The sequence below is a fragment of the Antechinus flavipes genome, chromosome 1 (genome assembly GCF_016432865.1).
Source record: "Antechinus flavipes isolate AdamAnt ecotype Samford, QLD, Australia chromosome 1, AdamAnt_v2, whole genome shotgun sequence".
NCBI lineage: Eukaryota > Metazoa > Chordata > Mammalia > Dasyuromorphia > Dasyuridae > Antechinus > Antechinus flavipes.
In genome coordinates, this window is record NC_067398.1 from 167315013 (window position 1) to 167339206 (window position 24194).

General features: G+C 34.2%; 1 protein-coding gene across 1 annotated transcript in view; it reads left to right on the plus strand.

Annotated features, from left to right (window-relative positions):
• The window catches only part of ATG10 (autophagy related 10), a 315023-nt gene that overhangs the window by 60308 nt on the left and 230521 nt on the right, over positions 1 to 24194 (plus strand). The window lies entirely within an intron of this gene.

The window sequence follows — 24194 nt, forward strand, 5'->3', positions numbered from 1 at the left end:
ATTTCCACTTTGTAATTTGTTGATTTTATGAAACAGTCTGTCACTTAAATATATATGGTCCTAAGCAATCCTTTCACAAAGAACAGATTGTATTGATTGTGAGTAAAATACTTATGAACACCATGATTTTTCAAGTCTATTCAAGAGAATCCCTGAGAAAGGCACAATTATAGTTGGGGGTGGGGGTGGTGTGGAGACCAAATATTAGCTAAAGAATTACAATGCATCCTTTCTTAGAGGTAGCCATTTGAAACTTTAGATTTTAGTCAGAGACTGTTTGCAAAGGATTTATTCAGTATAAAAAGATGCCCTGAGTCTATCAGGAATTTAATACTTAGGTCAAAGTTTGAACTTTTAGTGAAAGAGAAAGCTTTGGTTAGAAATTGTATAACTAGACAGATTTTTGTTCTCAACATATAAAAAAAGTAGGGCCTTTTTATTTAATGAACCAGCTTGGAGACTCTGAGATTCCACATTGAGATTATGAATCTGGTTACTGAGAATACTCATTAATCTAAACACATATATAGAAGAAGAATTGGGTTTTTTTGGGGGGAGGTGTGAAGGAAGTATTTGGTGAATATAGTATCAGAAGAGTCTTGGAAGTATTTTTTGAATGGGAATTTTTGTGTACATCTATTGCTAATACTTTTTATTTGCTTTGTTAAGAAATATGGTATATTTGAAATTATTTAATTATTATTTGTCACAAATAGATTGCTAAATTTTGTGGGACATGCTGACTATTTAAGAACATAAGAAATATTATATTGGATCAATTTTTCATCTAATTCAATGTTCTATTTGGCACACTTTATGCTTATTTAGCAGACCTTATATTTCTACAGTACTTTAAAATATTTAAGACAGTTTCATACCTGTTATCTCATTTTATACTTTTTTCATAAATAATATTCATCGAAGATTTCAATTATTTTGAGTATGATGGACAATGACACTGATGTATAGTGATTCTCAGTGTTTTCCTTTGTCTTATCACATGGAAAGGCATAATCTCTTCCCCTTTTTTGATACAGGTTTTCCTTTCTCTATATGTACAGAATCCTAATTTTGAAACATGTTGAAATGTAAGCATACTCTTTTTCTTGTGAAATTTAAATTTCATTGTTGTTTAGAAATAGTGATTTCTTTTATTGATTGTTTTCAGTTGTTTTTCAGCCATGTCTCTTCATGACCCTATTGAGTGTTTTGGGCAAAGATACTAGAGTGGTTGACCATTTCTTTCTCTAGCTCACTTGACAGAAGAGATAACTGAGCAAGAGGATCAATTGACTTGCCCAGAATCACCCAGCTACTGAGTGTCTGAGGCCAGATTTGAACTCAGGAAGATGAGAATTCCTGCCTCCAGGCCCAACACTAGATCCCCTGTGCCACATAGCTGCTGCAACCTCTTGTTGTTTGTGGTATGAGGTTTTGAGACCAAAAGTATGTCACTGGTTTTAGAATTGGTCTACATGTTATATGCATCTAATCATACATTTAGTCAGAGAAATGATATAGGACCTCCAGGAAGCTGATGAGGTCTCCAAGAAAGATGTCGAGGAAGAAAAGAAGACCAATGATAGCCCCAGAGCAGACACATACATGATAGATTGTGTAGTGCTTCTAGGAAAGTTTTATGTCTCAGGCTGAGCTCAAGTTGTCTTCTATTTGAGGTACAGAGAATAGCAAAAGGTTTAATGGTAATTAAATTGTGTCAGAAGTTCAGTGGCAGTTGTGTCCTTTGTATTTGAGGCATTCACTATGGTATGAATCAGGGGTCATGGGACCTGACACAAGATCCTCTGATAGTGAATCTGATGCTTTTTCCATATAAAACTTTTGTTATATTAAGAATGTTATTTACACAAATGTGCAATTTTGTTATATAAGCCGCTTCACATAATGGAGTATGGGCCAAATTACATTATAATGAACTCCAAAAGGCGGTCTAAAATTCTTTTGTTTTATTAGAATGCCATTGCATAAAATATTGCTCAAAATAAATGGACCATTGGCCAAAAGTTAGAAAATTTTGGCTACATAATAATTTTTATTGTGCAGCAAAATTTCTTTTAAATGGAATCTATTATAGCCAAAGTCCCTTATGTAAAGACAGATTTAAAAAAAAAAAAAAAGAAAACAACAACCAAAAAACCCATCCAAAATGGGACAATCTGCCATAAAAATTTAATTGTGAAAATCCTCAAAATTTTATTTTAAAGAGAGAGATATATATATATATATATGCCAAAATTCATACTTTCCTCTTTAATGATGAATTAGGTTGCAGAAAACAATACAGATTTACAAAGAAGTAACATTGACATCTTGATCAGTTAGTTCCTTTTATTTAATAAAGGCTTTTTGTGAAAATCCAATTTTATTGTAATGATAGTTGTAGTAGGATCTAATCCTGTTCTACAAATGAACCTCCCTTTTTGTCCTTACCATGTGCCAGGCAATGTGATAGGTATTGGTGATGAAAAGACAGAAATAAAACATCCCTTTCTCTCATGTAAGTTACATTTATTGGGTGAAAATATGTTCATGGGTGTGTGTTATTCACTTATTTTAATTGTGTCTGATTTTTCATGACCCCATTTGAAGTTTTCTTGGAAAAGATCCTGGAGTAGTTTTTCATTTCCTTCACCAGCTCATTTATAGATGAGGCAGACAAGGTGACTTGCCCAGGATCACACAACTAGTAAGTGTCTGAGGCCAGATTTGAACTCTGGGAGATAAATCTTCCTGGCTTCAGGCCCAGTTCTTTATGTACTTAGTTGTTGCATGTATTGTGAGGGTTGTCCTCAGGCATGTAGCAGGGAGATGTCATTGTGAAGTTCAAATGGCCAGAATAGACAGGTCTAGTCTTTCTCTTCTTGTCCTCCAAGGAAGACTGAGGTTGGGGCCAGAGGCCACTCTTCTCTTCCAGGGTATGGGAGCAGGTAGGGTGATAGAATAGGCTGGTGCCCAGGTTGGAGTTTGTATGCTCCCTTAAATGATGTTCATCTGGGAATAAGGCTTTCAGGTTTAGTCTAACTTTTGGTCGCAGTGTTATTATTGGGAGGGAATGGGGACTTCAAGCTTTATATTTAATGTGACATCCCTTTTCTACTAAATACTATTTCATGATGAACACACATAGCTCTTAGCCAAGAAACCCAGCAAAATAATGCGATGACCAACTTTGGTTCTTCTCAGTGGGTTCAGTGATTCAAGGCAATCCCAATAAACTTTGGATAGAAAATGCCATCTGCATCCAGAAAAAGAATCATGAAAATTGATGTAAACCAACACATGGTATGTTCACTTCTTTTTTTCTGTTTTTTTGTTTTGTTTTGTTTTGTTTTTTTGTTTCCCGTGGTTTTTCTCTTTTGTTCTGATTTTTCTCTCCCAACATGATTCATAAAGCAATGTGTATTAAAAAAATAAATAAAATTATATTTAAAAGAAAAAAAAAGAAACCCAGCAAAATTGAAATCAGAAAACATATACATGGGGGAATAAATATCAGAAAATATAGAGTGAAGAAGCTCTTTTGTTGAAAGTTAAGGCAACTTCATTTAAGCAAGCAAGCAAGCAAGCCAGTCCTGCATCTCACTGAAGAGGAAGTTCCCTAAAATTTTTAGCATAGCAAATTAGAGTTAGGGTCACAATGGAAACTGCTTGTTCTTCTCATGTTAGTTTCTTCTGACGACCTTATTTTTTCTTTAGCAACCTGAAGTGGTGTTGTCAGCTTCTACTTTTTCTTTGGAAGTCAGAGGATTTCCAAGTCCATAGAGATCCAATTATTGAAATACAACTTGAAGGAGATTGGAGAGAATCTCCTCTTTCTCAGGTTCACCAACTCTGCCCTGCCCCTGACATAAACATCTCTACTAAAAAGAGGATCTCATACAATGAATGGGCTTTGGACTGGGATTGTGTGTGTGTGTGTGTGTGTGTGTATCTATATATATATATATATATATATATATATATATAGATACACACATATACATATATACATACATAAATACATATATACATATATAGTCAAAATCGATACAAAATGATTTGAGGATAAGGTGCTATTAGGATAAGGTGCTATCAGCAAGAGCATCAGAAAAGATTTTAATATAAAAGGTGATACTAGAACTGAGCTATGAAGAAAGGAAGGCTCGGAGGAAGAGGTAAAGAGGAAATGTACTGCTGGCCCATGTTGATGGCTCCTGAATAAGAAGAAAAAGGTCAGTTTGGCTGGGCAGTAGGGTGAATAAAAAGGAATTAACAAAGCTGGAAAACTAATGAAATGCCAAACAAAATAGTTTATAATTCTAAGTCACTTTTTGATGACTATGGGAAAGATACATTAGAAGAGAGAAACTTAAGGCAGAGATGCCAGTTAGAAAATTATTGCTCAGCAAAGAGGTAATAAAGCCTTTTTAGGATAATCAATGTATGAATAGAAAGGAAGGACATGCACAGTCTAACATCAGAAGAAAAGTAGCTTTGTGTTTTGTTGTTTTGTGTAATAAGCACCACATTGTATAATTTATATTTAGAATTGCATAGAAAGTCCCCATTTGTTTAGCTTGGACCCTCACTATTGCACTACCACATTATCAAGGATCTGCCCTTTCTTTCCTTCTCCCTATTGTTCTAGATAATTCTTTGACCTATATAAAGGGCCACATTGAACATACTTAGCACAGTATGCTGTTGGTAATCTTTGCCATAAGTATGTTACTGAAATAGCATAACAAACCTTTGGCTTTATGTTTTAATTCAATCATATGATACCCCCTTTTAATTGTAAGATATGGATCAGTTCATTAAGATAAGAAACAGGGTAGACAAACTGAATTATAATGAATGTGCAGAGAGTAGGGCAAATACTGCAGACTCCTTGGTTAATAACTTGAATGAAGATAATGCTGCTAGTAGTTCCAGTGTGTGTAATTAACTGAGTAATGATGAAAAGAAGACGATTTTGTTTCTCAGTTCAAGTCAATGTGACTAGTCAAAGCTATCTGATGTTCTGAAATTTGATGACCTGGTCTATGATATTCCAAAAAGTAGATTAGGCAGGCAGTCCTGATTATCTTTAGATTGACTCATCAATCCAAGTTGATCATGTTTCCTAGAAATAAAATACAAATAAACTCAATTGATAAAAAATTATAAATATAGTCTAAGATCAAGCATTTTGCTTTTACTGTTCTTTCTTTTCCTTTAATGATACAGTAAGCGAAGGTCATGGTAATCCAGTATATATTGTTAAGGGATTCAGAAATGGGCCCCTGGATAATAAACATTTAATAAAAGGGAAACTGTTGGAATCCTTACTAACTGCTAATTAATTAGAGTTGATATAATCTTACAAGAAGATTTTGGCCAGAACCTGAAACAAGGCATGTACAAAACAGTGTCCATCCACACACTGATGTGGGAAACTGGGGAATGTGTAGGTAATATCCCAGTCACTAATACAGGTAGACAATGTGTGACTTATCACCCAGGAGATGTAGTAGCATCAGGTTTACTCATACAGAATCCTAATAAGCAGCCTCATGATAGGCACCCAGGTTCTGACTCCAGACCACAAAATCCAGGAATATACTAGACAGCGGCAGTAACGGCTGACCGACCTATGCTCACTATCTATATAAATGGCCTACCATTGGAAGGATTGGTAGACACAGGTGCGGATTGTACAGTTATTAGAGGTGCCAGTTGGCCCAGTCACTGGCCAAAGATTAAAGCAGACACCTATGTGTCTGGAGTAGGAGGATCAATAGCAGCTGAAGTTAGTGCTGCCCCTATGAGATGGACTTTTGAAGGCAAAACAGGAGTTTTTACTCCTTTTATAGTTGAAAAACTCCCCATCAATCTGTGGGGAAGAGACGTTTTACAACAATTGGGGTTAAAAATGAGTACTTCGGTTTTTTAAGCAGGGCTGCTGTTGAAGGCCTGCCAACACTTTCACCTGTTCCTATCCAATGGAAAACTGATACACCAGTGTGGATAGAACAGTGGCCCTTAAGTAGCGATAAAATTCAGGCCTTATTAGATATAGTACAGGAGCAGCTTGAACAAGGGCATTTACAACCTTCTCTAAGTCCTTGGAATTCCTCAGTGTTCCTTGTAAAAAAGAAATCGGGAAAATGGAGGATGCTCACTGATTTAAGAAAAGTGAACGAACAGATGGAAACTATGGGAACTCTTCAGCCTGGACTTCCATCTCCTACTCAGCTTCCTAGAGAATGGCCTCTTTGGGTTATAGACATCAAGGATTGTTTCTATTCCATTCCTCTGGATAAGGAGGATATGAAGAGATTTGCCTTTTCAGTGCCCAGCGTTAACTTAGCTGAGCCTTATAAAAGATATGAATGGACAGTTTTGCCACAGGGAATGAAGAACAGCCCCACGTTGGGCGCCAAAATGTTGTGATCTAGTTCAGATGGATCTGAATCGGTCCCTGTTCGGGTGCCAAAATGTGGTGAGCTTCTTCTTCTCAAAACACCGCCAGGTGATAAAAGTTCAGATCTTTTATTATCTCCAATATAGCCCGGTTAGCTTAGAGGCCTATCTCTCTGTTTGGTTCCAAGAGCTCTCTCTGAATGTCGCCAAATCCAAAGGTCTGGTCCTTCATCCTCTGCCTCTGCTTTCTTCAGCCTCCAGCCAGCTCTAAGCTGAAAGGAAACAACAAACCACTCTAGTATCTTTCCCAAGAAAACCTCCAATGAGGCTGCAAAGAGTCAGACAAAGCTGTCCTTGTTATTCCTAAAATTGATTGGTCACCAGTGATGTCGATTTGTTTCGGTGGTTCATCTACTGTATTTCAATATACTGTAGGAGTTTAAATGGAATATAAAGAAATAGTGAAAGACACTTTTTTGTGTTGCTCTGATCATTGTTTGAATCTTTCTTTAGTATGTGCATGAGCTTTAAGCAAACAAAACAGAATTGCCTTTGATTTGATTTGATTTCTTTTTAGTTTTTCTCAGACTTTGTGCTTTTATAGAGTCATATACAGATGCAATAATAGAGATTTTCACAAAAAGCACGATCCCTCTTGAATACTTTGAAGTCCTTGTCAAGCATAAGATGGGAAGGTGGCATAACAGAAGTTTTGGCTACTATAAAACAAAAGACATTATTAAAACAGCTCACTTTGATGATGTTAACTGCAAAGTCAGGGAGTTAGCCATGAACGTAAATCTTTGTCCTCCATGTAATGTCCTTATTCTTCAGATGGTGGTAAAAGGAACTAAAGCTTTTCATGCTCCAGATCTCAAATTATGAGAATGAAAAGCTTACATAAACCATTAGCTACAATGATAGGTGATCCCAGATATTTACAATCTGCTTGCGATAATGGTATGAAAATGTATGTAGAGCATGACAAAAAGGACAACATCCACTTGGATTGGCAGTTTTTTTGAGTCTTAGCATTACTCTAATGCAAAAGAGGATCAAGGCAGAATAATTTTGTTTTATTGATTCCTACATTCTGTGATTACATGCATTGACCACTGATTTGAATAGCAAACTTATAAAATTAAGACTGCAATGGAAAAACTGCTGAGTTTAGATATTGGCAGGAATATGAGAATCATTGCCAAAAAATGTAAAGTGTCCTTGGATGAGTTGGAAGTTGATTTCAGATTACAGAGGATGATGTTATGATTATTCCATTCCTAAAGATAGCACTAGAACACCATCAAAGAATGGTTTGATCAGCTGAAGGATTTTTTTTTTTTTTGCAGTTCTGTCCAATGTTTTGCTGTCTTATCTATTATAGGTTGTTCATGTGAAAGTTTTTTTTTTTTTTAAACCAGCACATGTATGAATCAAACTGAGCATAGTGTCCCACTAGTTCCTCTGAGATTTACTCAGTTTTGTACATTGAATGAGAATGGACTTCATCATTTAATTGCTCTGATATGACTGAAGAACTTAAATACATGATATTTGATGATCAGTGTCACATTTTCTAAGACAGGAAGAGGGGAAAAAACATTTAATCTGTTTTGATTAGTTTGAATATTATTTGGTTAAAGATAAAGGTCATGAAATTTAATTGTATTATTTAATGTGCCTGATTTTTCACTCTAGCAAAAATGCAACATTTTATGTCTCATTTTAAAGATTATATTTTCAATTAAACTTTAGTTGTTAATTAAAAAAATTAAACTTAGCTCAGTTTTAATTTCTTTAGCTTTGTTAATGAATACAAATAATGCCCTTTATGACTGAGCATTCAGTAAATACTTGTGGGTTTTTTTTTTTTTAAGTCCCTGGGGATATACCCTAATGAAATGTTCTGGGTGTGTCTGAAATGCTGAGTTTGCAAATCAGGGTGACAGATGAAGTCTGAAATGCAGAGATGTGAAGTGACCTGCAAAGATCATGTAGCTTATGACAAGACAGAACTGGGTGTGAACCTTCCAATCCAGTTCTGGGACTTCTACTCTTTCACAGCAGCTATAGTCTTGTGTGTCTGTTCATGCTTCCTTCCCTTTAAGTGAGTGATCAGAAAGTATATGAATGTGTGACAGGATGGTCCCATGAAACTGAAGTTATTGTTCTATTAACTACTTTATATATAATAGCTTTCTATCACATTTAACATTCAGAGTTTGAGATCTAAATAAAAGTAGATATATGATTAATCAAACTGCATTTTCCTTAGGGATCAGGAATGTTCTTGGAGAAGTAACTTTTGGCTAAATCTTTCTCCCATCTTTAGTACTTTCAGATTTTATGGGTCAATATGCAACTGTTTTAATTAATGGAGGAAATTCACTCATCTTTATTTCAAAGGCGATCTAATAAGCTGAAGTTATAAACCGACACAATATAATTATGACATTTTTCTCACATAACCAATTTTAGTTAGGTCATGCTGGGCTTAGAGAGGAAAAATAGTGAGGTTGGCAGCTTTTATCAGTGGTACTATGATTAATCCTTAACATAAATGAATTTACTGTAAGAGGAAGGTATTAGCCTTTTCTTTTTTTGAAGGCATTAGCTTTTTATTTTTTATTTTAAATCTTAAACATGACATTTATATCTTAGATATAATAATGCTATTTATAGTGAAATATTGATCTAATTTCTTTTAAAACTACACTTGTGCTCTAAGGGAAAGTGAGGAAAGGCAACTTGAGGTTTGACTAATAAGAAGTGAAGTGTTTTTAGAAGTTTTTCTACAAAGGTACCAATATCCAGCTACTATAAGAGCTGGCTTGATAAGAAGTAAGTGTACTAATTGCCCTCAACAGATGCTATAGATATTTATTGCAAAATGTCATTGAAAAGACAGATTTAACATATTAGCTTAGAACACATGTTGATTTAAAGATTAGAACATGTTAAATAAACTGTGTCAGAAATGATAAATAAACCAAAATGAGTTAAATTATACTTAAATTGCTTGACAGGTCTGCACATTTAATGTTACATTAATGAGTTTTGTACAGAGACTGTTTAAAATGAAATCCTTTTGCATCAGATGTTGCACATATGCTTTCAGTATTTATTTTTGTCTAAAATAAAACTTAATGAAACAGCTAATAAAATCCCATTTTGTTCAGTTTCTTGAAAGAAACAGACCCTTGAAGTGCACACAATATTTATTTATTTATTTATGCCTCCATTCTTGCTACTTTCCAGCATGTAAATTTTCCAGTAATGAAAAACAGTCATAAACTTATTCTTTCAGTAAACCAGGACTTATTTTTGATTTGTAGAATCATCTTATAACATAGATATAAACTTTACACATAATTACATGGATCAATTTAATCTGTTTTCCATATACAAGTATATTCTCTCCTGATTGTAGTGTAGTGTAATATATATGTGTATTTCAAAGGAGAATTTAGAGAATTTAACAAATTTTTATGTAAATAACCAGGAGTTAAGTATGAAATTCAAGCTAAGATTGAATAAAATAATAGGTTTCAATTATTACACACAGCTTTGGGGCTTCTAAATACTTGGCCTCTGTGTTCTACAGTATATATTTGGGAAGGTTTTAGAACTTTTGTGGACATCTGCTTATGAAAATTGACTGACAGGCTATTTTGGCTAGAATATGGAATATGAGAGGAGGAGTAATATTCAGGAAGTTGAGACAATTCTGTAGACATCTGGCAATGTGGAAATGGGGTCAGGAAAGAGGTTGATAAAGATTTGGGAATCATCTGTCTTGAGATAGTAATTGAACCCCTGGGAACAAAGAGATTATCAAGGGAAGTAGCATAGAGAAAGAAAAAGGAGTGGTGGTGGGGGAAGGCAGTAAGCATTTATTCAGGGTCAACTATGTACCAGGCAGTGCACTAGGTCCTTTACAGACATTATCTCATTTGATCCTTACAAAGGTGCTTTTATTTGCTCATTTTGCAGTTGAGGAACCTGAGACAGCAGCAGTTAAATGACTTGCCCAGGATAATACAATTACTAAGTGTCTGAGGCCATATGTGATCTCAGATCTTCCTACTCTAGGTCTTGTGATTTAACTATTTCATCACTTGGTTGAAAGCTCAAGCCACACACTTTTCATCTATAAATACTCTTAGAAAAATATAGCTTACCTTCATCTCACACTACTCTCTCTAGTGGAATGTCTGGGCTAGCTTTCTGGAGGATCTCTGGATGGGCCTTGCAAGGTCTTTAGGTGGAGAAGTGATGAAGGCAGGAGAGCCATGAGGATGGTCAAAGATGGAGTCTGGAGATATTATTGTGTCTGTGGCTGAGAGACTCCCTGTTCTCTAGTCTTCTCAGCCCTTAAATACCTCAATTTGATTACATCACTACAGCAATTGAGCATGTGCCAACTGTAACTATTACATCACCATATCATACTAAGTGTATGCCAACTAGAGTGATGACATCATTATATCACATCAAGTATATATTTATTTTATTTTTTTAAGTAACTTTTTATTGATAGAACCCATGCCAGGGTAATTTTTTTAAACAGCATTATCCCTTGCATTCACTTCTGTTCCGATTTTCCCCCTCCCTCCCAAGTATATGTTTACTTAAGTAAAGAACCATTATCCTATCAATCACACTGAGTAGATGCTTAACTATAAGCACCCTGCTGTCCTTGATTCAAGTATATCTTTCCAGAGTTCTGGCCCTCTACACACTAGCAGCATTATCTCACATCATATACCAAGATAAGTCAAAATGGGTCCATGATTTAGAAATAAAGGGTAATACCATAAAGAAATCAGAGAAGCATGGAATAGTTTATCTAAAAGATCTATGGATGAGAGAAGGATTTATGATCAAATGAGACAGAGAGCATTATGGGATATAAAATGGATAATTTTTGTTACATTAAATTAAAAAGATTTAGAAATAAAAAGCTAATGTTAGCTGAGAAGGGAAAAAAAAATTTACAGCAAATTTCTTTGATAAACGCCTAATTTTTCAAATATAGTAGAGAACCAAGTCAAATTTATAAGAATAAGAATCATTCCAAATTGATAAATGGTTTAAGGATATGAAAGAGCAGTTTTCAGACAAAGAAATCAAAACTATCTCTAGTCATATAAAAAAAATGATTTGAATCACTTATTGATTAGAGAAATTCAAATTAAAATAGTCCTGAAGTATCATTTCTCACCTATCAGATTGGCTAATATGACAGAAAAGGAAAATAACAAATGTTGGAGGCAATAGGGGAAAATTAGGATTCTAATATACTTTTGGTGGAGTTGTGAACTGAACCAATTTTTCTAGAGAGAAATTTGGAACTATTCCCAAAGATTATAATATTGTGTATCTTTTGCTCCAGCAATACTATTATTAGGTCTGTATCCCAAAGAAATGAAAAAAAATTAGGAAAAGAACCTTTATATACAAAAATATTTATAGCAGGTTTTTTTTTTTGTTTTGTTTGTTTGTTTTTTTTTTGATGAGCAAGAACTAGAAATTAAAGGAATGTCCATCAGTTGGGGAATGACTAAAGAAATTGTGGTATATGATTGTGATGGGATACTATTGTGCTCTAAAAAATAGTGAATAGGATGATTTCAAAAGAATCTGACAAGACTTACATGAACTGATGCAAAATGAAGTGAGCAGAACAAAAACAATGTACACAGTAACAGCAATATTATATCAAGATTAGCTGTGAATTATTTAGCTATCTTTAGCAATTCAATGCTCAAAGACAGTTCCAAAGGACTCCATAATGAAAAATGTTATCCACTTCTAGAGTAAGAACTGAAGGAGTTTGAGTACAAATTGAAGCATATGTAAAAAAAAAAAAAATTATTTTTCTTGGTGGATTTTTTTGATGGGGTTTGTGTTTTTTTAATGACATGACTAATATGGAAATGTTTTTGATGACTACACCTGTATAATCTATGTCAAATTGTTTACCTACTCAGAGGAGAAAAGGGAAGGAGGAAGGAAGAAAATTTGAAAATCTAAAGTGTTAAAAACTGTTTTTACATGTAATTAAACAAATAAAAAAAATTTTAAAGGATGAAACCATCATAGAAAAGAAAAAGAATTGCCAGTTCAGTATTCAAAAAGTTGTATTTTTTTCCTCTTTAGTATTTTTTCTAAGTTTCATTATTTGGTTACAATAAATGCCCTGATTCACATACTTAATATGTTTTAAAACACAAAGTACATGTCTTATTTGAATGTTCTCATTATTTATAAAAATTGAATTTATTAAAAATGCTAAGCAGAGCAAATATTCATAAATCTTGTTTTTAAACTTGATACTGTAGAACAAACTTAAAATAAACACCTAGCTACAAATCATGACCTTTCTCACTTAATCCTTAGCTCTTCTGAATCACTATTTAAACTAACCCAGAATTTAGTACAAGATTTTGATTTGGATGCTTTTTCTAACTCACAGTGATTCATATTTTGGAGTTACTTTGTTCCATATGATTTCAAGGATTTGTTCAGTTCTGCTTGTTGGGAAAAGTTTGTGTCTTTCTTGGCTGGCAGTTTTAGCTGAAGGTATCACTCTTATGACTACCCTTTTTCACTAGTTTGCTGCTCAGATCATATACCAAAGATTTTAGTTTCCTCTAACCTTATTTTCTTTTCCGGAAGAATTTGAGTTAATCCCAATGTCTCTGCCAGTCAGAGGAATCTTTTATCTCTTTCCGTATATAGATAAATGTATGTGTCCTGAGTTTCCTGTATGTTAGGGGAAATAAAATTAGGATAGGGAAGTGAGCAAATCTGCCCTACAATTAGAGTTTATTAGCTCCCCAGTGCCACTCTAACTGACTAGCCTCTAGATATTGCTTGTATAGGTATGCATGAATCTTAGCCAGGTATACAGGCATATCCTGGGCAAGCATTCTCATAGATCCATTCTATGATGCCATCAATTTTTCATTCAGTACTTCATTCACCTACCCATTCTGCTCAACTTTTTCTCTGCCCTCCTTATGCTTGGCTGGATTCCCAGGCTTGATTCCTTTCAGCTACTTCTGTCTTATTGCCACTCATATCCCAGGGTGATAAAAATAATTAAAAAAGAGAGAAAGTTAAAAAAACACACCAGAATTTAAACAAATTTTAAAAAATGTATCATCCAATTACATGTAAAAATAATTTTTTTAAAACATTTTTGGGGTTTTTCAAAGTTTTGAGTTCCAAGTTCTGTTCTTCCTTCCCTTTTTCTTTTTCCTTTTCCCTGAGATAATAAGAAATATAAAATAGGTTACATGTATAATGATGTAAAATATGTTTCCATATTAGTCATTTTGTGAAAGAAAACTTGAATAAAAAAATGAAAGAAAGAAAGAAGGTGAAAAATTTTAAAAAAAAATAATTAAATTAATTAATTAAAAAAATAAAAAAAGGTGTTTTGATGTGCATTCAGACTCTGTTAGTTCTCTTTCTGGAGATGAATAACTTTTTTTTTCATCATGAATCTTATGGACTTATCTTAGATCATTGTATTGCTGAAAATAGCTGAGTCATCCACAGTTGATCATCATATAATACTCTTTTGTTTTGCACACTGTTCTACTGGTTCTGCTCACTTCATTATGCATCAGTTCATGTTAAGTCCAGCTTTTTGGAAATCATCTTGCTTGTCATTTCTTATAGCCCATATTTATTACAATAATATACCACAACTTGTTTAGCTATTCCCAAATTGATGAACATTCTCTTAATTTCTAATTTTTGGCCACCACAAAAAGAACTGCTACAAATATTTTTATACAAAAAGGTACTCCCTTCCCTCCACCCTTTTGAAAAATCTTTTGGATACAGACTTAGTGTTGATGATTCAAAGGGTATATATAGTTTTATAACCCTTTGGGCAAAGTTCCAAATTTTTCTCCAGAAGGTTGGATCAGTTCTCATTAGTGGGTGCATTAGTGTCCCAGTTTTCCCACATTCCCTGCAACATCATTTTTCTCTTTTATCACATTATCCAGTCTGATAGGTGTGAGGTGATACTTTACTTATTTTAAATTGCATTTCTCTAATCAATAGTGATTTAGAGCATTTTTTTTATCTAAGTTTAGATAACTTTGCTTTCTTTGTCTTAAAATTGTTCATATTATACAAGACTTTAAAATAGAAATTTGGATTTGCTTTATGCAGAATATTTATTAATAAACTCTTGACAAAATTAATCCTTTGTAGCCTAGGCTATGAAAAAGAGAGCTTGAGATGATTAGGGTTGGGTTGTTCTTGAAGACACTAGTGAAACTAGTAGAGTTCAATGCTAAAAGAAATATTGAGTGGAGATATGCTTCAGGGATGATCTTGATTATTCCATGTAAAATTAGGTGGTTGGTTTTGGGGGGGGCTAAAAAGGGAGAAAGGTCTATATTGTGAAATTTATAGTGACAAAATCCGTCTACCAATTTAGATTAGCAACTCTTTGTTCTTCAATTTAATAGAGTTACTTGCAACATTAAGAGGTTATGACTTACTCAGGGTCCCATTTTCATTATATGTCTGAAACAAGACATGAACCTAGACCTACCTGACCAAGGCTGGCTTTCTATCTACTGTGATGGGAGATTATTTGTTACTTTGAAGTACCATATATTTTTTCAAAGACTACATTTAAAATAACTTTATTATAAGATAGGATCATCTAGAAATAATCTTTTGTCATTGTTCATTTGTTTTAGCTTTGTCTGACTCTTTGCAGCCTCATTGGAGGTTTTCTTGGGAAAGATACTAGAGTGGTTTGTTGTTTCCTTTCCTTTTCTTTCTTTCTTTTTATTATTATTATTATTATTATTATTATTTATTTTTTTGCTGAGGCAATTGGGGTTAAGTGACTTGTCCAGGGTCACCCAGCTAGGCAGTGTTAAGTGTCTGAGACCAGATTTGAACCCAGGTCCTCCTGACTTCAGGGATGGTGCTATTGAGCCACCTAGCTGACCCTGTTATTTTCTTTTTCCATCTTATTTTACAGATGAGGAAATTGAGGCAAACAAAGTTAAATGATTTGACCAGGGTAACATAGCTAGCAAGTATCTGAAGTCATATTTGAACTAAGTTTCTCCTGATTCCGCGTCTGGCAATCTATCCCCTGAACTACTTAGTTGCCCTTAGAAATAACCTTACTGGTCATCTACTCCAATTCTATCATTTAATTTACTTATGAATTTGAAATTAAATAATTTTGTTGTTTTCATTTTCAAAAATTCTCCATAAGCTGCCCTGACAGAGAGGTTCACCTTGTATGTGTAGACTTCCTAAGGGACAAAATACTTAACTATGTGAACATTTCAGTGGAACCTAAAATATAAGTTGTCATCTGGTAATCATAGTTTCACTTTCTTCTTTTTCCTTTCTATTTTTTAAACTAATGCATCAAAGCATATAATGACTTAAGCCTGCCTTTCATCTATATAAGCTTATGGTAAGAAAAAGATTATATTTGAACTATCATGCCCTTGTATTCAATTTTTAATATTTTTGCTCTTATTTTTAATACATCTCTACTGCATTCAGGGAAAGATAGTTTTCCCATAGGTCATTTAGCATTTGTAAATTTCCGATTAACTAGTAGCTGAAAAATGGGGTAGTTGTCTGCTGCCCTGCAAAGATAAGATATTCAAACTTTAAGTGGTGCTTTCATTAATTCTAATAATTTTTCTCATCTGCACTGACAATTTTTCCAGCTTTGCAAATTACAAATTATATAAATAAGTCCCATAAAATAATCAGAATTAAAATAAGACCAATTAATTTATGTAAAGTTATGATTTTCACATCACAAATGAAAAAAGTAGGTTTGAAAAGGGCAGAATTGGTGTCATCACATAAAATTCTTTTAAAAATCATTTTATCTAAGACATTTGATAAGTAAAGATAAAACTTCATACTCTTGATCCCACAAAGACAGAACACTGGGAACCCCCATTCTCCACAAAACTAAACAAAGAGAAGATACTTCTTTATAGTGAGTCCCTGGATCCTTTTCAGCAGCTATATCTTTAGTTGGGTGGTCCTCAGGCACAAATGAGCAGGAAAGCTCTCTCCAAGAACCATTATAGCACTGTACAATAAAATAAGAAAGCATAAGGATACACATGAAATTCTCCCATCTGTGAACTTAAAATTGAAAACTCAAACTTGGTTAGTTGGAAAATATTGAAAACAAGTTTTTTTTTTTTTTTTTTTTTTTTTTAATTAAAGCATTAGCCCTTGCAAAACCTTGTGTTCCAATTTACCCTCCCTTCCCCCATGCCCTCCCCTAGATGGGAAGTAGTTCAATTCATGTTAAACATGGCAGAAATATATGTTAAATCAAATATATGCAGACATATTTATACATTTATCGTGCTGCACAAGAAAAATCAAATCAAACCAATTTTAAAAAGAGAGAGAAAAGCAAAATAAAATACAAGCAAACAACAACAAAAAGAGTGAAAAAAATGCTACGTTGTGAACCACACTCAGTTCCTACAGTCCTCTCTCTAGGTGTAGATGGCTCTCTTCTGTAATGTCCTTAGTTCAGTTTTCTGGAGGTCTTTGGGGCAGCCTTCGTTTCAATAGAGTAATCACCACAAGAATAGCCAGGTATTAAAGTCCAAATCCTTTTTTGTCTCCTTCAACATCTTGTCTCCTTGTCTAGGGCCTAGCTAACTTTCTTGAAATTCTTTAGGAGTCCTGGTTTCAGTGAAGAAATGCAGGCCAGGCCAGCAGGAGTCTGACCAAAGATGGAATTGAATCTCTCTCCTTCCCTCCAAGAGCTTGAGCTTCCAGCTTATATGCTCTACACTGAGTATAAACCAATTGTTATATCACTAGGGTAAGATTAAATCAATCATACTGAATTTAGAGAACTATTAAGCACCATGCTAAACTAGATAACCATTGTCTGTCAAATCCTCTGACTTAACACCTTGTAAGAATCCTTGTTTCAAGTTCAGAGTTCTGGCCTGTAACATCTCCTGCTTTCATTTGTTTTAGAACATAGGTGGTCATGCCCTCCCTGACTTCTCAGGGCAGGTGAGAACCCCAAAAAGAAGGTGATCATGTCTTCCTTGACTGCTCAAAAAAGGGGTGAAAACATGAAAAAAGGAGGTGATCATGCCCTCCCTGACATCTCAGGAAGGGAGATGAAAACACCAAAGGAAATGGGGCATCAAATCAGATTAGTGGGATCCTGAAGGTTCTCTCTTGAAACAGATATACATAAATCCATCAACATGGGAGGCATTACAAACAAACAACATCAATCAACATGAGGAATTATACATGTCCATAAGTCCAAGAAATAGTCCAAAACCAATCTATTGTCCATTACTTCATGTGTCAGGAAATCCAATAATTCCTGCAAGTTTCAGGGAATCCAATGATTCCTGCAGATTTTGAAGTCCTATATCAGTCTTAAGAACAATTTTTCATCTCAAGTAATACAATGATTCCTACTGGTATTGAAGTTCTGTAACAGTCTTATTATCAGCCATACTCTTTCAGTGCCAGATATTTTTTAGGTCTTCGCCTTTGTTTTGAGGTTTTTCTCTTTTTCTATCTCCAGGTGCTCATTGCCATCCATCTGTTTCCTTCTCCATCTGTAGAAATACAAGCAAACCCTTTCCCCCTAGCATTTAACCTATCTAGCATCAGTTCAGTTTTCCTGGAGGTCTCTGGGCAGCTTTCGTTTCAGTAGATTAATCACCACAAGAATAGCCAGATGTTAAAGTCCAAAAGTCTTTATTGTCTCCTTCACTTGGTGCTCAGCTAGCTTCAGAGGGGACTTGGTTTCAGTGGAGAAAATGCAGGAGGACAGGCCTGCCACCACAGGGTGTGAGATGGAATGAATGAATTTGTCTTAGTCCCCCAGGAGAGCCACCAGGAGCCTGACCGAAGATGGAATGAATCTGTCTCCTTGGTTCTGAAAAGCTTGAGCTCTCCCCTGTCTTCTCTGCCCTCTGAATGAATCTGACTGAGGCTCGCAGCTTATATACTCTACACTGAATATAAACCAATCATTATATTACTAGGAAACCATTATTTGTTGTAAGACTAAATCACTTATACTGAACTTAGAGAACTATTAAGCATCATGCTAAACTAGATAATCATTGTATTTATCAATTCCATCGATTTAACATCTTGTAAGAATCCTTGTTTCAAGTTCAGAGTTCTGGCCCATAACATTCTTCATAACTGAACAATTAGAACTGGTTTGAGTCATCTCATTGTTGAAGAGAGCCACGTCCATCAGAATTGATCATCGTATAGTCTTCTTACTGCCTTGTATAATGATCTCCTGGTTCTGCTCATTTCACTCAGCATTAGTTCATGTAAGTCTCTCCAGGCCTTTCTGAAATCATTCTGCTGGTCATTTCTTACAGAACAATAATATTCCATAACATTCATATACCATAACTTATTCATCCCCTCTCCAACTGATGGGCATCTACTCAGTTTCCAATTTCTATCCACTATAAAAAGGGCTTGCCAAAAACATTCTTACACATATCCCTTTCTCTCCTTTAAGATCTCTTTGGGATATAAGACTTAGTTCAAATTATTTCATTTCTCTAGGCTTCAGTTTTCTCATCTGGACTAGATAGTCTCTGGTTCCTCCAAGTTTGAAATTTGCAATCCTATCAAAGGGAGCTAGAATAGTAGTTTGTAGAGATCTGCCTAGAAAGAAGGCAACAGCCCCATTCCCAACCCCCTCAGCTCCCTTTTATGTGCCAACTTCTTTCTTCAGAGTGTGAGCTCCTTGAAGGCAGGGTTCCCTTTTTGTTTGTATTTGTATTCTCCATGTTTAGCACAGTACTAGACTCATAGCAGGTTCTTAATAAATGAATGCTTATTGACTTGACATCCTAGTTTGGCCTAAAATTTTATAGAGAAAGCAGAATCAAAAGGGAAATTCTCGTGTCCCACATACAAATGGTTTCAGTAAAGAAAAAAGAGTATCATCTCAGAATAGTGATAAGAAGGCAAAGTGAACTCTTCAGCCAACTTAGGTTTTAATAGGCCTCCTGTAAGAATGTCAGGATCAAGACAGGGCTTTGCAATACATAATAAACAGCTAAATAGGATGGTGGATAAAGTGTTGAACCTGGAGCCAGGATGACCAAAGTTCAAATCTGGTCTTGGACACTTTCTGGTTTTGTGACCCTGCTGCTCGAGAAAGAACTGGCAAACCACTCCAGTATTTTAGTTAAGAAACCTCCAGATGGGGGTCACAAAGAGTCAGACATAGTTGAACAACAGAAACAGCTTTTTGAAGTAATATTGACAGCTAGAGGATCCAAGAAAGAATAGACTGGTATTCAGGGTGGATAGAAAAATCATGTGTAACCCCAGAAAACACAGAAATTCTCAATTTCTCTTTGTTTTCTCTCCCAAGGAGAATAACTTTTAGAATATAAAACAAAAATAATTAGGAGAGGACTGAAACCCAAAGTAAAGAAAAAGCAGTGGTAAGACCACCTAATGGATGTCAATGAATTTATGCCACAAGATCTGGATAACCTACAGCTTAAGTATATGGAAAGAACTTTTAGAAGTGATAGCTGAGTTCACTGAGTGATAGTCACAGGACTAGAGACATGTAGTTGGTGCACTAATTATTATTTTTTCTTTAATGTTTTATTGATACTTTATTTTTTGTACACCATTATTACTATGCAGTTTTTCTTGTGTTATAGAAATCTGCTTTATAACAAAGAAGGAGAATTAAGCAAAATGAACCAACTTATTGACCATTTTATTCAACATATACTTCATTTGGCTGCTATAATTTACCATCTCTTTGCTGAAAACTATGAATGTGAACATAATTAACAAAACGTAGAAGGCAATAGCTGAAGAGATCAGAAAATAGCATCTAATAATTTATTGCTTAAAAGATAAACATTTAAAACATAAAGAAATATCTGGGGTTTTTGATTAGCCCTAGGATCAATTATAAATCCCTCTGTCATTTAAAAGATACATTTCTCACATGTTTATGCCTCTTTTCCCCTCTTAGGTTTTTTCCCCATCTTTTCTTATATATTTATGTCTCATATGAACATATTTATGTACATGATACTTCCTCCATTAGAATGTAAAGTGTGGGGGAGAAAATCACCCCAAATGACCGAAAGAGAAACTGAGGCAGAGCTCTGAGTTTAATAAAACACTTTATTAGAGGAGTCTGGCTCCTCTCCAACGAGGCATGTCCTAGAACTCTCTCTTGATCTGACATGCCACTTCCCCTCAGAGCACTACTTTTATAGGGTTACAATTATGCTAAATATAAAACAGAAATTTTAAATTGGATACCATAATTCATAGGCTAATATGTGAATATCAGCAGTATCACAAGATTTTGAGATGGGAAAGTCAGGAAATATTTTTGCTGACTAGATGGGTCATAAGATGGATGAACTACCCTTTGGGTTGGGCAAGCGGAGATAGTACAATCCAAGAACATTTTTGGGGAGAGCTTAGGGGTTTTCTATCATGCCAGCATGGAATTTGGGTGAAACAGGATAGAGATACTTACTGTCAGCATTCTTATGATTCTATAGTTATGCAAGTAGGCCTCACAACTGGTACAAAAATAATTTCTATTATATAAATATAAGATTTGCAAAAAAGCCTTTCTATTAAAATCTGTTTTCCTATATGACTTATATAACTATGAATTACTTATTCTTATATTTTTTATTACATGATCGACTAGATATGTATTATTAAGTGAATAATTACTAACAATCATTGTCCCTTATAAAATCCTAATGATTTGACCAATAATAATTGGGTTTAAATAGGGGCCTCCAAGAAATCAGCTTTCTCAAGAGCTTGATACAATCAGCCTCATACCATCCACAAATGAGAGGATTTGAGGCAGGCTCTCATCATCTCCAGAAAAGAATTCTTCTTTGATCTTGACCCTGCACTGGATCTTCACCATCATGGTGGCAAATGAATCTCCTTTTCTCCCTGGCCTGATGGTTTGTTATCAGAGTAGCAATGATCAATATTATTTCTATTGTTACTTCTTCCAAGGAATTTTGAATATTTTGCTTCAAAAGAGCTTAGCCAGCAATTTTTTGTTCTATTGAATCAAATATTTTTTCATATCATTGTTCAGTAAGCCCAATGGGATCTTGTATTTTCTACATCTTTTAGTTCATGGTGAGATGGTAAAGCTATGATATACTTTGAATATCATTTGTGAAATTTTGCTTGTTCCCTACTTATTCAAGGATACCCTTGATTTGTGTATATGTGACTATCCTGCACATGTATTTATGGGATGTAAGGCACAGAGATAGGTTGGGGCTTATTAATGTTCTCTCAGTAAACTTTTAAAAATGTTAACAAGATCTTGAGATTTTTTTTCCATAGGTTTTGGTATGTTCTTTTTCAGATACCTTATATATTTGCCTCATAATTGTATCAGCTCCAGCAAGGATATCCTTTTTACATATACTTATTCAATCTGACTGCTTTTCCCATTTTTGTTTTCTGTAATGCCATTTTCCTTTGTTTATAAGACCTCAGTGACTATAATGCACCTCCTTCTTCTATTTTTATCCTTGAATGCCCTTGGGATGATTTTGCTTAGTTGACTATCTTGCCAAGCTTTCTTTTAAAGTAATTTTACCCTCTACTGCTTCTCTTTGCTTTATGAGACAGTATTGTTCATAATTGTTTATCTTCCTTCTTTTTAAGATTTTATAGATGAATTTATATTCTAACTCATTGTTGCCTTTGGCAGCTATCTTTCTTTATTTGGCAAATCGGATATTTGCTAAGGCATTTTCTATGATCTTTTGGTTTTCTTGTTGAGGCAATTAATTTCCTTAGTTAAATATCTGGATCAAAGTGTTATAGCCAATATTAGTATATACATATACACACATATATTTATCTGTATCTATGTAGATATAGATATTATTATACAAATATTCAAATATATCTATATAATTACATATGTATATACTCAATTATAGCCAATCAACAAACACAGACACATATATATAGCATATGTATATCAACATTGACTATAATAATATGTTTATATATGTGAATATATATATACAACCAATATTATATTATGAATGAAATTATTGTAGTTGGTGTCTATGTTTAGCCCATAAAAGCTTATTCATAATATGATGAGATTATATTGATGCTCCTCTTTGAGGATGACATATTGCTGGTTGCATTAATGAAATCCCTTTACGAAAATATATATAAATATATATTGCAGAGTCTTATGTAAGATAAGTATAATTATTCAAAGAGTTTAGCCTAACCTTCTACAAAGCTTTTGCAATATCAGCATAATGTTATCCTCAAATAAGAACATCAATGTGACCTCACTGGTCACAGATAAGTTCTCCTTAACTTGGATGCTGAATCTCCCTGTCACTGTATTGAATGCCTTTGGCAAAAATCAACTTGGTTTCTGGATTACCTAATATTTATGAACAGAGAGTCTGAGAAAAAAAAATGTCATCCCTGTTTCAAGGAATTTTGTATAATTTTGATTTTTGGATGAGAGATACCTCATTGTGAGAGAGTCTTTAAAATAGAATTTTGTTTTGCTAAACCAAATGTTGATGTTCTTGTCTTTTTTTTTCCCCTGAGGCATTTGGGATTAAGTGACTTGCCCAGGGTCACACAGCTAGCAATTGTTAAGTGTCTGAGACCAAATTTGAACTCAGGTCCTCCTGATTCAGGGCTGGTGCTCCATCCACTACATCACTTAGCTGCACGATGTTCTTGTCTTTTAAATATAAGCAAAACATACTAGGCACAATGAAATCTTTTTTATACAATTTCCCTCTTTTAGTTAATTGTGTGATAGTAAAGATGTGGTATACTCCACAATATAATTTTCAAAAGCCTGCCTTTTCCATACTTGTAAAATCAATGAGGAGATTCTCAATGTGCGTGTAATTGATACTCATAAGATTTTATTTAAATGAGAAAGTAGATTGTAGTTGTATAGTTGTTGAGATTCCTGATCGCCTCATTTGTGTGTGTTGGGGGGACATATAATAAGATCCAATATTTTCCCAAATTTTTGGTATCTTCCCCACCTTCAGAAATTGTATCACCTTTAGCATAAATCTCCTTAGATATTTTTGATCAAGTTTACTTTCCCCATCTTTGTTCTCTTTAATGCCATTTGTTTTTCCCTTATAAGTTAAGTTAAGGCAGTAATTTAAAAGTCATTAGTGTGATGTTTGCTGTCCTTAATGGTTAAAAAAAGCTTTTTATTAAAATCATTGCAAACATTTTCGGTTTTTTTAATTCTACTTTTCAAAAATCTTCCATTTTCACACTGAAAAGCTCTTGGGATTGCTTTGCCCAGTTGGGTATTTTTTTCCCATGTTTTCTTTAAATTGGTTTTACCCTTCATTGCTTTTCTGTTTTATAGAGTGATACTGCTTGTAATTTTCCACCATCCTTCTATGTATTATTTTACAAATAATTTTATATTCTAATCAAGTATTAACTTTGGCTGCCATCTGTCTCCGCTTTGAAAATAAGTCAAGTGTTTGTTAACTAAGGCACTTTTTGGATGTTTTTGATCTCATTGTTATGACAATTGATTTACATTCATTAAAGTCTATGTGAAATTAATATTGTCTCTCTTTTCTTCTGCCCATAATTTATTTTTCATTGTTAATTGTTTGTTTAAATAGGTCAAAGTTAAGTTCTTTCATTTATACCTCAATTAAGAAAAAATTTAAGTT